Source organism: Carcharodon carcharias, chromosome 6 (genome assembly GCF_017639515.1).
Source record: "Carcharodon carcharias isolate sCarCar2 chromosome 6, sCarCar2.pri, whole genome shotgun sequence".
In the NCBI taxonomy this organism is placed as follows: Eukaryota; Metazoa; Chordata; class Chondrichthyes; order Lamniformes; family Lamnidae; genus Carcharodon; species Carcharodon carcharias.
The window spans coordinates 21,628,571-21,641,227 of NC_054472.1; the positions used below are offsets into that span (position 1 = coordinate 21,628,571).

The 12,657-nt window shown below is 39.0% G+C and overlaps 1 protein-coding gene across 18 annotated transcripts in view; it reads right to left on the reverse strand.

The window, feature by feature from the left end:
• Window positions 1–12,657, reverse strand: part of fam49bb (family with sequence similarity 49 member Bb) — a 227,028-nt gene that overhangs the window by 157,274 nt on the left and 57,097 nt on the right. For 3 of the 18 annotated variants that reach the window (XM_041190340.1, XM_041190323.1, XM_041190338.1), the window contains exon 1: window positions 4,394–4,530. The exons of 13 other annotated variants lie outside the window; for them this stretch is intronic. The gene's annotated coding sequence lies outside the window, so the exon portion shown is untranslated. Of the gene's footprint in view, window positions 1–4,393; window positions 4,537–12,657 lie in introns of those variants that run through there. 2 more of the 18 variants (XM_041190336.1, XM_041190346.1) reach the window with 2 other exon arrangements.

Sequence of the window (12,657 nt, forward strand, 5' to 3'; positions counted from 1 at the left end):
CTGTGGCCACAATATTTATATGGTTCATCCGGGTCAGTTTCTTGTCTACAATAGCACCTAGAAAAGCAAAAATAAAGGCTATCTTGGATTTTCCGGTGCCTAAGACAAAATGAGAGACTTTACAGTCCATAGGTACGAGCGGGTTTTATCGGAATTTCATTCCGAATTTCAGCACTGTGGTGGCTCCCCTTGTTAAAGACAAAAGGTTTGAATGAGCAGGGGAGTGTCAGAGTGCCATTAACAGCTTGAAAGCTGTACTGATTACTGCACTGGTTTTAGCAGCACTAAATTATGTTAAATCATTTAAACTGGCTGTTGATGCCAGCGATGTGGGTGTTGATGCAGTTTTGCTACAGAAGGACAAGATGCGGATCGAACAACCTGTCAGTTATTTCTCTCAAAAGTTAAATTTGTGTCAGAGGAAATACTCAATTGTGGAGAAAGAGACTTTGAGTTCAGTGTTGGCTCTACAACATTTTGAAGTCTACATATCCAACAGCCGCAGAGACTGTTATTTATACCAAGCATAATCCTTTAACCCTTTTAGCAAAGTTTCATAGCAACAATTTGAGACTATTTCAGTGGAGTTTAATGCTACAACCATACAATTTGAAAATCATTCATATCGCAGGAAGAGCCAATAAACTTGCAGGTGCTTTGTCAAGAGCAAGTATGTATGGAATATGATTCTTATGGAAAAGTCCTTATATGCTTAATGCAAATACATTGTTACTGCCAGAGTAAAATCTGTAAAAGTAAGATAGAGGTAATGATAAGAGGAGATGGTAATAGAAAATGAAGATGCCTGTTAAAGGCCTTTTCATTTTTTTCTGCAGAGAGGTGTTAGGAACTAGATATAGTTTCAATGAGTTATATTTGTTTTTGTGGGTGTTAGCAATAACATATAGCTTTAAGTTTAATTTATATTCCTTTTTGTGTGTTAAGAAAGGTGAAACCTGGGTTTAGTTTCAGTTTAGAGTTTTTGTAACATGGAGCTGGGAAGTCTGGGGCCTGTTTTTATACGTGCATTGTTAATGAGGTTTACGACTCAAAGTGAAGAGATGGGTTACCATGGGGTTAGTAGTTTAGGGAAGTTAAAACAAAAAAAGTTGAAAGAAACTGTGCTGATGCCTAGCAACAGGGGATCAGAGTCAGACCTACAGAGAGACAGGGAGAGACAACGGCAGATTTTTGTGGTAGACACAAATCAACCGAGTGAAGACAGAAAAGGTCTAAGACTCTCTCTAGCTGGAAATGATGCCAGACTGCTGAGGAAATGAGTTTAAGGAACTAATAAGTATTGCTGTAAAGTTAGAGTAATTTAGAGAGAGTTTTCTGGATATCTCAGGGGAGATACCAATTATGGAAGGACTTCCAGTGAATGTTCAGTGAATCTGCTAGAAAAGAAACCTCTTTGCAACTGAACCAGCTCTACCCTCGGTCTGCAAATAGTGGTACCTCTTCACTGGAGTGTTAGGTCTGTAAGGGTGTTGCTGGGATGAAAGGGATAGCATGAGTTTGATTTTTTTTTCCCCTTGGTGTCTATGTTAAAATCTTTCTGACATTTTTGTTTTCTAGTGTAACATAGTGAATGTTTCTTGTTTAATAAATATTTTATTTTTTGTTAAAAAGTCAACAGCAGATTCCTGTAAATGTTTTAGTAAGTACCACCCACGGTTTTAAAAAAAAAATGGTCTATCAAGTCAGTTCCATTCTGGGATCTGACTTGTCCACTAACAGCTGGGATCATAACATCAAGTAGTGGCCCTTTTTGCAACTCTCTCCAGAATGTGAGTTTCCTAGCAAATACTTTGTCTTGTCATTTATGAGTTTATAGTGACTGCCACATTGATACCTGGTTTTGACTGAAATTACCTCTTACCGAAAGTCTCCCAATCTAGTTGTACTTTCCACAACTCACCCTGGTACTAGCAGGTCCCTCATCAACAAATCAAATTATTCTCTCCCCTTATGGCCTGGCCCCTTCTCTTCACACATAATCTAGTTCCAACCTCTCATCTTGAAAATATCCCCAAACCACACATCAGGTGTGGTTATCTGCCCTTAGTAACTCATAACCCTTGATTCCTCTGTTCTTGCAAACTATCCTATCTCCAAATTCCTATCCAAAGTCTTTAAATGTTGTCATCACCTCAAAAATATTCCCTGTTTGAATCTTTCCAATCAGATTCCCCCTCATGCTACCACTCAAAGATTGCTTACTTCCCCTTTCAAAACACCACATGACTCCAACACTGCCTCCAGAGACATCTGCTGCTAAAATCCATATCCATGCGTTGTCACCTCCAGACTAAACTATTCACGTTCTCTCTTCACTGCCCTCCAAGAGGCCACACTGTAAGCTTTAGCTCATCCAAAGGTCCACTGCCTACTATCATTCCTTGCACAGGTTCTGCTCACCCATCACTTTCAGCCTCACTGGACTACAGTGAGGTGTTGAGATGCCAGGAACCATATTTAACATTCTCATCCTTGTGGTTAAAAGCCTTCACCGTCTTTTTTCTCTTCCCTATCTCTGTACCCTCTTTCAACCTTAGTCATACCCCAATTCACCTGTCCCACCAACTCCCTGAACTCTTAGTTCCTTCACATGTGGGCTTGTGCTGTCCCCTCTTCCCCCCATTGGTGCCCTCCCAAAAATCTTCCACCTCCTTCACAACACCCTTAAAATCCATCTATTTCACCAAGATTTCAACAATATTTCATCCTTGGCATCAATTTATTTTTATAACACTAATACAGAGTGCCTTAGGACATTTTAATAATGTTACACATTCTTCTTAAATGCAAGTTATTGTTGAAAACATGGAGAGCTGACATTCCGCAAATCACTTCACTTATTCTATCCACTGCAATAGAAAGCAGGACAAATGTTGTGTTTACATTTTTGGGAGCCCATATATTAAAAAAAACACATGATTTGCCTAGCTATAATCACTACATGTATAATTCCATTTATATTGCACATCCTGCATCAGCACAAAGTGGATTTTGCAGACAGGAAGCAAACTTTCTGTAAAAATGTGGTACAACTTGAAAGAGGCAGTCTTGCACAACAGCCAAGCCTAAACTAACATTTTCTCCCTCTTTTCTCAACGTCATCCCCTTTTAAAAAGCATTGACTCCTTACCGGAAGATGATTTCAACCACTCTCCAGTATTGTGTTGAAGTCATCATTATTCATGCATAATCCTGAAAAGAATATCTTCAGCCTATTGAGTCATAGTGGGGAGGGGAGGGAAAGGGGAGGAAGATAGAGTGTCATCGCACGAAAACCCAAACCTGCCCTCAGGCATCTACACACACTACAATCACAGGAGAAACCCTATACAATTTTCCACCTCTCTAAGCCAGCTGAGATACCAAACATGTCCCAGGTTCAATCTTTGGTCTATCTCTGATGTGAACTGCTCACACTGAATAAACTTTTCAACCACTGAAGAACCTTTACATAACTGACTTTAGAAACTTTCAGATGGTATAGTCAACTGTTCTGACTTAAAACAAAATGCCATTAAATGCAGTTCAGGCAAGGGAGCAGAGCTTTGAGCATACTTTCAAGTACACATAGGAACCTCCATTTTACCCAACTGAAGATAATTTTAACATGCAGCATGACTTCATAAATCACTGCTCAGAAAATAAATAATTCTTAGCATAAATAAATAAATTGAACAAATATGCACTCAATTATTACATCAGTGTGTAGAAGAGCTAACTTTCAGTTTTGAACAAAACCGTGCTATGAATTTCAGTAATAGCCAACATTTGCATTTACCTATAATGAATGTATCTTTCTGTCGGTATAATTTTACTATGAGGCATGTATGCTCAGATGCATAATTACATCTCCAATTATCAATTATATTTCTCACATAATTGTTTACAGGGAGAGAGAATGATGATTCTCATCAAGTCATTTTCTACTAGTAACCTATAGTCCACCAAGGAGAAGTCATTTAGATTATGAACTTTGCTGAACATTTGAAGAAAAATTACAATAGAGAGAACTGGTTTATTCAGACACATGGTGGCAGAAGCAAGACAGGAGTAAATACTTACTTTTACTGATATATATATAACAAATCAAATGTAGTTAAAAAGAGCAGCAGACCCTTAAAGCAGCACAATAGGTCATTTTTGATTCATAACATCTGATCGCCTTTTGTGAGTTTTTTTTGTACAGAAATGTCATTAACGGTTCCCAAAGTGTTACAGTATAATTAAAGCAACATTAGCCAGAAGGACGAAGACATGCACAAACTCTGACCAACCAGTACTGACTAAATGATTTGAAAGAAACTTAATGTGGGTAATAGCAAAATTACAATTTGCAATCTAGATTAATCAGTCTAGGTTTCACAATACTGACCTTCTGAGATGGCAGTAGATGTTCAGTACTGACAAAAACTTTTAAATTATCAGTTATTCTTTGACACAAATAATAAAGACACAGCTCTGCTAACTTTCTGCTACTAGTGTGGGCTGGATGTTGCTTTGTAACTGTCCTCAACTTCCTCATTTCTGTAAAAGTGACCTCACTACAGGCCTGTCTCTCACAAAAAAGGAAGCTTACCAAGTGTCAGAAGAGGAAGCAAGAAAAACCCAAAAAAAATGCAGCACTTCTATTTTAACACATGTAGTGCTTTTTTAAAAAACTGGCTAAACCTGCAGCTTGCCTTTGTTAAAGGAAATTTTTCTTTCAAGTACTGGTATTTGAACTGACATGTCTTCTTGTTCAAATTTTGTGTCAAACTAGCCAATCAAAAATATCTATAGTCTCCAACTGTGCCAATTTAGGAGTTACAGAGTATAACAGTACTGGTATATTGTTACTGTATGTGTAACCAGGGTAAATGTCGTACACTGTTGAGTTATAATATAGAAACTGAGGAAAGTTACTGTAACCAAACAAGTATCTGCCTTCTGAGGGCTGGTAGTTGATTCAGCTCATTGGAATTTCAATCCCAGGATAACAATTTGAATGAATCAGTGTCATTACTGGATATATTGCAATGCAGATTGTCATGGCATTAGCAAAACAATGGTTCAATCATCTATTTTTCAGAGCCACCGGCCTCAGCAATATCCCTGAGGGAAAATGTTGAGCCAAGGCCAGCCACTTCTCCAAGGGAAAGGGAGAAAGAACAAAGTCACATCTGAGTGCAGCATCTACCAATCAGCACACAGCAACATCAGAGGTGGTTTAGGGAGTTCCCACCTTTTGCCACAATATTGGGCACAGGCCAGTGCAAAAGATCAATAATGTTCTGAGCACAAGGCACCCCACTCTGTATTGTCCTCAACCTTGTCATAATTCTTCTAATGAATATTCTTGGTGTCCTGCATTTCACCCAATTTCTTACTCATTCTTAGGGTTTACCCTTCTATTTCCTAGGTGCCACTTAAACAAATACTATGCAAGGATAAGCACCAATAAACGTAAAAATAAAATTCAACTTCAGCAGGGACACAGTAGGAGAGGTAGATTGGCCACCTATTATACAGCCAGCCCAATCTTCCTCTCCACTGACTTTAATTTGGCTGGATATATAAAAGGGTCTCCAATCCGCTATCATCCCGTTAGAGCCTACATTGAAGTTGAATTTTATCACTCCACCATGTGTAGTAATGCTTATCTTTATACAGTATTGATTAAGCCTCCATTTTATGTGCATTAAGGATGCTATATAATTAAAAACTATTGCTGTGGACCTAGGAAGCCCAAAAGTACAGACAAATACACCTTTGAATTGGATAGCTCCAGGTCAGTTCCAAAAGAAACTAGATCATTTATAGCTATTTACAACCAGAATGAACAGAGAATTGAGCAACCAAAAGAGACCCAAAAGTTTAGCTAAAAATCATGCATTCATTAACCAAAGAATTACTAACCTAGTTCTGTATCATGGTTTAGCACCCTAGGATATGCACAGGAAAATAATAAAAATAACAAAATCAAATCAGCAAAAATAAGGCACATGGTATCTAGTTGAATAATGCATGTACATTGTGTGGATTTACTCTCCCTTCCCATGTATATTTACTAATCAAAAAAAACTCACATATCCTAACAATGAATTGTCAATTGGTGACTTCAACGATTGTTTTCTGATATTCACACTGTTCCCAAATTGCTTGTACAACTACTGAAGTTTGTGAAAATAAGACAAGCAGCAGAACTTCAGATAACAACAGCTTGTATTTATCATCTTTAATATAATTAAATACCTCATGGTGCTTCACTGGAACACTGTAAAGCACAATATGACACTGAGCCACATAAGGAGATATTGGGGCAGATGACCAAAAGTTTGTCAAAGGGGTAGGTTTTAAAGTGTATTTTGAAAGGAGGAAGGCAAGGTGTAAACAGGGAGAGATGTAGAGAGGGAACTGCACATCTGGCCTTGGCAACTGAAGGCACAGTCACCAATGGTACAGCAATTAAAATTGGGAATGTTCAGAAGGCTAGAATTGGAGGAGCACAGATTCTGAGGGTTATGGGGCTGGTGGGGATTACAGAGATTAGGAGGGGTGAGGTCATGGAAGGGACTGAAAACAAGGATGAGAATTTTTCAAATCGATGCCTTGCTCAACCAAGAGGCAAACTAAGCCAGCGAGCACAGGGGTGATGGGTGAAAGGAACTTGGTGAGAGGAAGGAAATGGGCAGGAGAGTTTTGGATGACCTCAAGTTTATAGAGCGTAGTACGTGGAGGCTGACCAGGAGTGTATTGGAATAGTTGAGTGTAGAAGTAACCATGGCATAGATGGTAGTTTCAGCAGTAGATGAGTGAGACAGAGGCAGAGATGGACGATGTTACAGAAGTGGAAATAGGCAGTCTTAGTGATGGCACAGCTGTGTTTGGAAGCTCATCTAAAGGTCAAATATGGCGCCAAGGTTGCAGTTTAGCCTCAGATAGTTGCCAAGGAGAGGAATGAAGTCAGAGGTTAATGAATGGAGTTTGTAGGGGGGACCAAAGATGATGGGTTTGGTCTTCCCAATATTTAATTGGAGAAAATTTCTGCTTATACAGCACTGGATGTCAGATAAGCAGTCTGACAATTTAGAGACAATGGAGGAGTCAAGAGAGATGGTGGCGAGGTAGAGTTGACTGTCATCAGCATTCATGTGGAAAAGGATGCTATGTGTTCAGCTGAGATCACCGAAGGACAGCATGTAGATGAGAATTAGGAGATGCAGTGGGAATATAAACCATCACAGGTGATTGTCTAAACTTAGGTAAATAAGAATGGAACCAAGGGAGAACAGTCAATTCAGATTCGAAAACATCTAACAATTCGATAGTAGTGGTGCTCAAACATCCTGCTAATAAGATGCAGTTGAAAAATTAGCTTGAAGAAAAAAAAAAACACTAAATCTAAAGCTCTAAGTTTTGGCCTTAGCAAATCAGGCCAGCAAAGCTACTCAACATAGTGTAACCTGCTTATAGGTAGAACTACTGTTTCCATGAAAAAATATTTAATTATTTTCATCATGCATGCGTAACTAATGAGAACATTCTCAACATTTATAATATTTAATGTAGAAAAAGGAACTGTACAGCATAAAAAAGGAAACATTTGTTTAAAAACAGGGAAACAGTCATAGCTGAAAGAGAGAAACAGGAAGGGCTCTGCAGTATCGGGAGTCTACAGCCTCATTTACACCAGCGTCTGCAACTTCTCTATTACAGACTGATCTAAGTGCATTATCTAGGTTGTCCCTTTGACAATAAACTAGCTAGAAAAGTAGCAGACCAAATTGAACATTCTCTTTCAAAAAGCCTGAGTATAACATTTTAAATGCTTATGTGACAGACCCAAAAAATGTGAATCGCTGATAAAAAGAGACATTTTTTGTTGAAGCTTTTGGTCTTGCATTATCAGGACAATTTGCAAGAAAATGCCAATGTCAGGGAAAACAACATTTTATTGGTTCCAAGGAGAATACAACTAACAGCATGTAGTATGAGCACAAAATATTACTAATAAAAGTAAAATTACAAGTGAATACATTATAAACTTACAAAATAAAAAAATCTATCAACAGAATCTTTCAAGATGAAATTTTCACATTTCTTCACTGAATTTTATTCAAGAAATAACATTTGCATTTTATTAAATTGTCCTTATTTTATGAACCACAACAAGTCCCATTCAACCATCACCACAATGCTCGTCAACCTACTCTGGCTCCTGGTCCAGCAACAACTCTATTTAAAAATTCACTTCCTTGTTTTTAAATCTCTCCATCACAAGGATCCAAAAATCATGGTCTTAGTCACAAGATTTTGAGATAAGTTAAATTCTGTTTACATCAAGTTACTGGTTGTAACAAAGGTGTCGCATATTCTAAATGACAATCTTTTATGCTCAACTCTAGTCATTGTAGAAGCTCCAAGCTCCTTACTTGAATTGGAATCTAATGACATGTATATGTATGTCATCATGTCCAGGATGTATATTGAGACACAAATGTGCTGCATTTAAGATCCTGGCAACTTCGTAAGATATACATAATAAAGACTATTTTTACTGTTTAAACGTTGTAGTTATTCTGTTTCTTACTTTCTCTTGGGGCACGATGCATTACTGAACCTGTACATCAACCTACCAAATAATTTGGACAAACAGGTTGATTTGACAGTTTTCAGAAGATTCGGAGGAAGATAGTGGGCCATGAACCATGCAGCACAATTAAGGGATAAATGTTAAAACCTGGATATGCTGACGCACATGGTGAAATATTAGTGTCGCAGAATACCTTGACTGCTAATGGCAACAGCCTTCAAACTGTGACCAGCATTAGGAAAATGCTTAAACTTTAACCACTTGCCCCCTTCCAAGATCACCTTTGGTAGAAGGCACCTTTAAATATTGTGCTTAAATGACTATTATTTGTGCACATGTTCCAAAGAACAGAAACATATTATTCGAGTTTTTATTTGGCTTTGGGGAAGGGGGGTGGTGGGGGCAAGAGAGGAGAGGCGAGTGTGAGAAAGAAAGAGTGCATTAAAGCCAAACTCAGTTCTTCTCTCGCTCAACACCCATGTATGCACATTCAGTAATGTTAACAAAACAAAATGAACAGCAGGGACACTATCCTGTGATGCCACTGTCACAGCCTCATCATTCTCTCCCTTCCCCCACCTCCAGTTGAGTTTACTCATTTCCACTGACCAGCGATTTTATTTTGTACAGCCCATTTACGCACTCGATAAACATAGAGCACCATGGAATCTAGTTTTTTTATACCAGAGCTACGTTAGTGTTAATTAAGTTTACACTGTATAATTTTACAATTCATAACGTTTCCCACAGAAATGTAGAGAAAAGTTTTAGGTTTCTACATGAATACATATTTTTTTAAGAAATCAGTGCGCATATTAATTCAGCATTGTCTGATGTAGCTGATGGAAATTCATCATAATAGCCAAAACAATTTCATATTCTGCATCCAATGACTGAGTTACTTGTATTTACTAACTTCAAACTTGAGCAAAGCCATTTAGGAGGTTTCATGTGCAACTATCCAAGGTATAACCAGAAATCCTGATTTAATGCATGTCAGACTTGTTGCAATGTCACACTCATCAAGGTGTAAGCACTGTTCTGATCAACTGAATAATTACAACAGTGAAATTTCAAAAGGACTTCATTGACTGTAAGGTGCTTTGAGACACCCTGAGGTAATGAAACACGCTATATAAAGTCTCTCCAAAAATAAATTGAAAACTAACATAACCACAACATTTTAGCTAATATTTGATCATCTAAACATCCTTAACCTAGAGAGTCTATCCTTTCCAAGCTGAATATTGCATCATTTTGAGTTTGGAATATATAAGCTAACAAATTGAACATTGTGCTGCTATACAAGCTACAAAATCAAAGGTATTACCAAATTCATCCCTATACACAGTAAGAGGTAATTTTATGTCATTGCAGATATAATGCCATTATAAGATGTTACAGTCCTAAGGCCAGTCAGTGCAATGCACTATGCATTTGCCACTAGATAGTGCTGCTGAGCTACACAAATGCCCAATAATTTTTAGTGACAGTAATGGAGAAAAGTGATATTTAAATATGAAATTACTGAATGATAATCAAAAAATTAAAGTCATACTAAGAACATGTTAAACTAACAGATGCACATAACCATTCAATAAAAATACACCTCAGTAAATACCTGCAGAAATAAACTTTGCATCATTTAAATCCTGCCAGCAAGATACATATTTTAAAAAATAGATGCAGTAGCTTAATGTTGCATTTCTTTTCCAGAGTACTTGTCAAATTAAAATCATTTCTACCAACTGTAAAAGGTTAATGGTCATGTTAATTAGGCAATGATGTTAATGATGATGTAAACATGACATCAGGGTCAGAAGACCAAGAGACTCCAAGGGAGCAAAACGCAGAACGATGGGCCTGAACTTCTGCTGAGTGGCAGAGTTGGATTGCCACTCCACTCCTACTTTCTTACCTGGAAATCTTCTCAATCCTGTCTCATCTGACCAACCGACTCAGGCTGGGTGAAAACTGTGCAAGGCAGCACACTCTCGAGTCCTTCAAACACTGCAGAATCGGACGGTAGGAGGCTACCGCCCTCCTTTTAATTTTGAAAAAGGCACTGGTTACCATAAATCAGGTAAGTTTAAAGGCCCAGCCACTTTCAAGCCAGGGAGAAGGTAGGTTTGTCAGGTGACTGGTTAGAATTTGGGGGGGGTGGGGAGCGGACAGTCGATGGTGGAGAGTTCGTTGGGGATAGTAGGGGGCTGAGGGGAGTCCTCTGGGGGGTCAGTGCAGTTACCCAGAAGCTAGAAGTAATTTTAATTCTTCTAACTTTATCTGGGTAACTATTGAGGTAACACAATTGGAACCATTCGAAGTTTGCAATTTAAATCACATCTTCAGATAGTTTCAAGTGCAAGGCAATTGCCCATCAAAAGTTTGCACTTCCAGGGCAATTACCATGCAATCCATACCGAGGAACTTCCTGGGATGGTTCCCCAACCCTTGTCTGAGGTACCCATTGTGTCCAGAGAATAATGTACTTATCATGAAGATGTAAATAATGTAAATAAACAGTTTTAAGAAAAACTAAATATTGATGCTCTCCAAATCACTCAGTGTAAGGGAAACCTCATCAAGCCAGAAGACAATACAAGTAAAGGGTAATAAGCCAAACCACGGTGGCAGCACTGGAGGCTGCAGTTTAAGAAAGCTGAGACCACAGGTGAAGACTTTGGAACAGCTCAACTGCACAAATAAGAAGAACCTTGGTAGGGGACAGGGAGTGAAACAGTCACAATGCCTACAACCATTCAACAGACGCTACCCCTTCCGCAGCCCTTCAAACACATCGAGGATCCACAGCAAGAACAATGATGGGAGTTCTGGAGGGGACAGCTTGAAAAGGTACTGAACAGCTTTGGCTTTACAAGAGAAGGCACAAAAGCACCAGGTCAATACCATTTTACAATTGGGACCATAGCTGATAATGTCCTGGTGAGACAAGGAGTTAAGGATACGCCAGCGTGTTATGAGGATTTCACATTAGAGAAAGCCAAGCAGTTTACAAGGCAGGTGGAGCTGCGAAAGCAGAATCGGGACGTACTTCGGAGAGACTTGGAGGCTTGGGAGGGGTCGATCCAGTACGTAGGCCCACCAAAAAGCCATGAAAAAGCCTGCCAAAACTGCCAAAGGGGCAGGAAGAACTATGCCAAATATTTCAAAATGTTCCAGAGGTGGCACCAAAAAGCAGCACTGCTGCAGAGAATGCCCAGGAGGAGCCAAATGCTTTCTCTGTGGCAAGCAAACAATTCTGCAGATCTAAAGCACTATTTAAGGGAAGTGAACTGGACCAAGCTGCCAACTATTCTAAGGTACAGTAAATTGGAAATAAAGACATTGAGGATGAAGGTTTTCTGGGAGAACTAAAAGATCCCAATAAGCAGTTTGGGTCTGCAGAGCTGGAAGTCAAAGTATACAGAACAGAATTTAAACTGGGGCTGGGGTCTCACAGTCTTATCAGACAAATTGGACTGGCTTAATGATGTTTAGATCCAACCATCAAAAATAAAGCTACAGGAGCCAGGAGACAGAGACCTCAAAGTCTCAGATAACTATAACCCTTAGACATAAAGATAAAGAAATTAACAAATCTCTTTATATCCCACAGAACTGTCAACTTTCTCTGCTCAAAAACAGAATTACCTGGAAAAACTCAGCAGGTCTGGCAGCATCGGCGGAGAAGAAAAGAGTTGACGTTTCGAGTCCTCATGACCCTTCGACAGAACTGTCGAAGGGTCATGAGGACTCGAAACGTCAACTCTTTTCTTCTCCGCCGATGCTGCCAGACCTGCTGAGTTTTTCCAGGTAATTCTGTTTTTGTTTTAGATTTCCAGCATCCGCAGTTTTTTGTTTTTAACTTTCTCTGCTCAGCAGGGCAGCGTATTCAGGACTTGATCTTCTCCAAAGCGTCGATGAGGTAACACATATTTAGAAATGAATTTCCCAAGTTGCACCAGGGACTGGGAAAGCTCAAAAGTGAGTATTGCATCACTACTTCCAGGTGCCAAAGCCATTTGCTTAATTATCCCTAGGAGGGTACCACACCTGTTGATTGA